Source organism: Adiantum capillus-veneris, chromosome 1 (genome assembly GCF_014529385.1).
Source record: "Adiantum capillus-veneris isolate H3 chromosome 1, ASM1452938v2, whole genome shotgun sequence".
In the NCBI taxonomy this organism is placed as follows: Eukaryota; Viridiplantae; Streptophyta; class Polypodiopsida; order Polypodiales; family Pteridaceae; genus Adiantum; species Adiantum capillus-veneris.
The window spans coordinates 8,365,946-8,371,477 of record NC_140931.1 but is presented as its reverse complement, the minus strand read 5'-3'; positions in this window follow the sequence as shown (position 1 = coordinate 8,371,477).

Here is a 5,532-nt window from a genome sequence, read left to right as displayed (position 1 = left end):
TCTAGACTGTTTCGGGATCTTCTAGATGCTGAATTTCCTGGACTGTTTCGGGGCTGAATTGGTCTACTTCTATCTGCTGTCCAAAAAGGGAAAACTGTTGATGGTTCTGAGTAGTCTTGGGGTTGCTTTACACGGCTGAAATTCCCTGATTTGATGAGGAACTTAGGGCTGAGTAAAACACTGGATCAACCTGGTTCAAGGCTGCGTTTTTAGGGCCTGTTTTCACAAGCTAAAAATGCTGAGGAATCTAGGCCAATGCTGCGTTTTTATGGCTGTTATACCTGCTGAAAACGTTGAATGGCTGTGGTACCAAGCTGTGGAAAAACGCTGTGACTGCTGATCTTCTATTGCTGACAAACGCCAGGCACTTGATGCAAAAACGTTGCAGTAGGCTGATGCTGAAATCGCTGCAGATCTGCAAGGGGTAGCTAGCGTTACTAGATCCTGCTGCTACTGCTGGTAAAGGGGAAAACACCAAGCACTGGGGGATGATGGCGATAGCTACTGAAGATGAAAACGCCAGGGATGTGGGAGGTATGGCGATGGATCTGATGCTGAGGGGGGGTACTACTGAGAAGTTGCCTGTTGAGCGGGAAGCTCCTGCTGCCTCTTCTGCCAGAAAGTGCTAACTTGGGTTTGCTTATATATTAACTTAGCAAAATTTCCCTACCTACTTTTGTAGGAAAGTCACTTAAAAATAATAAGTAAAAATCCCAATAAATAGGAAAATATGCTAAATGCACTGGAAAATTCCCCTAACTGATGCTAATGGATTCTTATGGGAATTCCGATGATCATGCTGTGGGCAACCGGAGGATATGCATCTATGCTAAGTGACTGGGCATGCACGGTCTACGAATAGACTCACAAAAGTGTCAGATCACTGCTAATCTAGACTTGGCTGAACTAATTGAACCCTGCTGTGGTGTAGCTTGTCCATGGACACATAGGGTTGGATGTGTCACGTGACATCCCCTCCTCTTCAAAGTGAGGTACTAGTACTGAACTGTATAGCGTCGAGGGAGATCGCCACCAGCATCCGGAATCGTGGAAGGGACTCTTCGCCGGCCCACTCTGCTGTGTGGGTCGAGCGGTACTTTAACTTTATAAAGGTCTGCAATGCTTGCTTCTTTGGGCCGCGCCGAAAGCGAATCAAAGTCTTCTGAATCTCTTTTCGTGCTTCAACTTCGTCTAGAGTTCTCCTTCTTTCGTGCTTCAACTTCGTCTAGAGTCCTGCTCTGATACCAATGTTAGGTGCAGCGGAATGAATGTTGTATTTTCTCAAGATTAGTGATCTTTATTGCTCAAGGTTCCTTTTTAGTTCTTAGGAAAAGAGAGAGCTTTCCGTCTTGTAGAGTGTTGTGGTCACAAACAAAGTGAGTGGATTTTGTTCGTGCAAGTGAATGAGACTGAGAGAAAGAGAGAGAAGAGATACGACACCGAGAGGTTGTAAAACCCTCCTCCGAAGGCCCCACTCTCGTCGGCGAGAGTGGTCTACTTTGATTGCACAAATGCGTACAATGCAAATGCAATGGAACTATGCCGGTGACGATGATGGCGATGAGGACGACGACTAGATGGCTGAATCTGTGATCTTCTTTAGGTTGATATTCTTGGACTGTTTTAGGGCTGAAAATGACTGTTTTGGGCTGTGTTTTTATGGCTGAAAATGGGAAACCATGTGCAACCTTCTCGGCATCCGTGCATAGGCTGAAAACTGTGTTTTCTTACCGCTGAATTGCAGGTCAAAACGCTGGGCTGTTGATCCAAAACGCTCGGCAGATCTGTACTTGAAAAGCAAAAGCGTTGGTATGTTGGACTTACTGCTCTGCTAGCGTTAGCATATTGCTGAAAACGCTAGAAAATGCAGCCATGCTGGCATTAGCAAAAACATGAAGGGGCTGGTCTGATGTTGAGGTTCAAACGCTAGTGATTGGTGTGGTTCTGTCGTCGCGGGAAACCACCGAGGTTGGCTGATCTACTGTTGGAACTGTCGCCAGAAGAGGGGCGAAACTTCAGGGCGAAGATGCTCTATGAAAAACGCCAAGGTGATGGAAGGTATGGCGATGGGAGGTCATGAGGGGGGGTACTGCTGAGAAGTTGCCTGTTGAGTGGGAAGCTTCTGCTGCCTCTTTTGCCAGAAAGTGTGAACTTTGGTTTGCTTATATATTAACTTAGCAAAATTGCCCTACCTACTTTTGTTGGAAAGTCACTTAAAAATAATAAGTGAAAATCCCAATAAATAGAAAAATAGGCTAAATGCACTGGAAAATTTCCCTAACTGATGCTAATGGATTCTTATGGGAATTCCGATAATCATGCTATGTGCAACCGGAGGATATGCATCTATGCTAAGTGACTGGGCATGCACGGTCTACGAATAGACTCACAAAAGTGCCAGATCACTGCTATTCTAGACTTGACTGAACTGACTGAACCCTGCTGTGGTGTAGCTTGTCCACGGACACATAGGGTTGGGATGTGTCACGTGACATCCCCTCCTTTTCAAAGTGAGGTACTGGTACCGAACTGTATGGCGTAGAGGGAGATCGCCAATAGCATCCGGAATCCTGGAAGGGACTCTTCGTCGGCCCACTCTGATGTGTGGGTCGTGCGGTACTTGAACTTCATAAAGGTCTGCAACGCTTGCTTCTTTGGGCCACGCCGAAAGCGACACAAAGTCTTCTGTGGCTCCTTCGATGCTTCAACTTCGTCTAGAATCCTGCTTCTTTCGTCTTCAAGAATGTCCATGGCTAAAAATTCCTGAAACCATCTCCAACACAAAACCATAAACATACCCATTCCATGTAAAGTGAAGGAAAAAAATCTTGTCTTCTCTAAAGACTATGTATGCAATGTAGATGAACATAGAGACGAAGTGACAACCCGGTCATCAAACACGTGCAAACAATGCGCTCGAATCTTTTCTGTTTGATCAAAATCAATCAACTGTGGCAAATCACAATGGAAATGCCTATGCTTGGTGCTCATACAATCATGTGCTCTTTCGGAAACTGTGCCATACCAAGGAAGAGACATTGAATGTGACTTCCTTACATACATACTTTTCAGCTTTTCATGAACAATCCGCATACATTCGTGCTCATCCATGAGAGAAACGTGCTCAACATACAATATGTCATGCCTAGGAAAAGGGATCACATAACGATGCTAAATAAAATACAGGAAACCTTCACGAATGAAACAATCGAACAATGCGTGCGTATCAATCATGCGAACACATAATACTTCCTGTGAGGGTTCTTTGGACCAAGGCTCGAGAGCCAAGATCGCTCCTTCGGGATCTATCGAATCGTCTTGTGGGGGATCTGTGGACCTCGACTCGAAAGCCAAGATCGATTCTTGGTGATTGATCGAATCTACAACGAGGTTAGCTTCGCTAGAAAAGGCATCAACTACCACATCATCCTTGTGAACAATCACATCTTCTTCATGCAAATCATCATGCTTGTGAGAAATCACATCTTGATCATGCAAATCATCATGCTTGTCATTGTCATCCAAATCATTATGCAAATTATTGGCATCCAAATCATCATGCTTATCATTGTGCTTCAAATCATCATGGAAGTCATTGTCAATCAAATCATCATCATGCTTCACACAATCATGCAAATCCTGTGTGTCATGCTTTGGAGAAGAAGAGACTGAGAGAGTCTCCTTTCCCCAAATCTCTTGCATCTGTGCCTGAACTTGAGAATAGAGTCACCAAAACTCTTTGTTGTGGTGGTCGCTCTTTTCTTTGAGGGCTTTGTTCTGGCGATCAAATTCTGTTTGTCTTGCTTTGTTCTCTCGCGCTATGGCTACCATTCTTTCTTGGTACTTACACTCGATGGCTGCCATGTCTTCTTCGTAGGCTTTTCTTTCTGCTTCTCTTTCTTGGTCCAACTCCTGCATAGGAGTTAGTGCAATCTTTGTCGTAGATGGAAAAGGGTCAGAAAAACCTCCTGGTGGGGAAAATTCTTCTTCGCCTCTCTCATGCTCATCACCTCCAAGCGAAGTATCCATTCCGCTTCGAGTGATGATCATTCTGAAGTCGTGGGTTCTTGTAGGTTCGTGGGGGTCTTGGGTTCTTAAGTTCGCGAGGAACTTGGGTTCTTAAGGGTCTTGGTTCTTGGGTTCTTGGGTTCTTGAGTTTTTCTTTCGCTTGCAAATCGCATTGGAGAAGGATCTTCTCTTCACCCGAGTTCTACTCCTTTCTGCAGGCGCACCCCTTGGCAGCCTTGCGCTCACACCAAGGTTTCTTTTTCCCACCTCACGTCGATTAGCCGGCCGCTAAGTGCACGGTCCGCTCTCAATGAGTGAAAAGAGACACAAGGGGAGGCTGGACATGCCCTTCTTTCTTGGGATTCCTGTCACTCTTCAACAAAACACGATTAGAAATCGCTACGCCCAAGTAAACTTGGGTTCGTGCGATCGCAACAAGCAAAAAAATTCTTGTGGTTCTTGTGGTTATTTCCCTTAGTAATGCAGAACACTTCCAAAGCTCTGATACCAATGTTAGGTGCAGCGGAATGAATGTTGTATTTTCTCAAGATTAGTGATCTTTATTGCTCAAGGTTCCTTTTAGTTCTTAGAGAAAGAGAGAGCTTTCCGTCTTATAGAGAGTGCTATTATCACGAACAAAGTGAGTGGATTGTGCGTGCAAGTGAATGAGACTGAGAGAAGGAGAGAGAAGAGATACGACACCGAGAAATTGTAAAACCCTCCTCCGAAGGCCCCACTCTCATCGGCGAGAGTGGTCTACTTTGATTGCACAATGACGTACAATGCGAATGCAATGGACAGATGCTATGTTGGACTATGCCGATGATGACGACGGTGATGACGACGGCTAAGGTTGAATTCTGGGATCTTCTAGATGCTGAATTTTTTGGACTGTTTCGGGGCTGAATTGGTCTACTTCTATCTGCTGTCCAAAAGGGGAAAACTGTTGATGGTTTTGAGTGGTCTTGGGGTTGCTTTACACGGCTGAAATTCCCTGATTTAACGAGGAAATTAGGGCTGAGTAAAACGCTGGATCAACCTGGTTCAAGGCTGCGTTTTTAGGGCTTGTTTTCACAAGCTAAAAATCTGAGGAATCTGGGCCAATGCTGTGTTTTTATGGCTGTTATACCTGCTGAAAACGCTGAATGGCTGTGGTGCCAAGCTGTGGAAAAACGCTGTGACTGCTGATCTTCTATTGCTGACAAACGGCAGGCACTTGATGCAAAAATGCTGCAGTAGGCTGATGCTGAAATCGCTGCAGATCTGCAAGGGGTAGCTAGCGTTACTAGATCCTGCTGCTGGTAAAGGGGAAAACGCCAAGCACTGGGGGATGATGGCGATAGCTACTGAAGATGAAAACGCCAGGGATGAGGGAGGTATGGCGATGGATCTGATGCTGAGGGGGGGTACTGCTGAGAAGTTGCCTGTTGAGCGGGAAGCTCCTGCTGCCTCTTCTGCCAGAAAGTGCTAACTTGGGTTTACTTATATATTAACTTAGCAAAATTGCCCTACCTACTTTTGTAG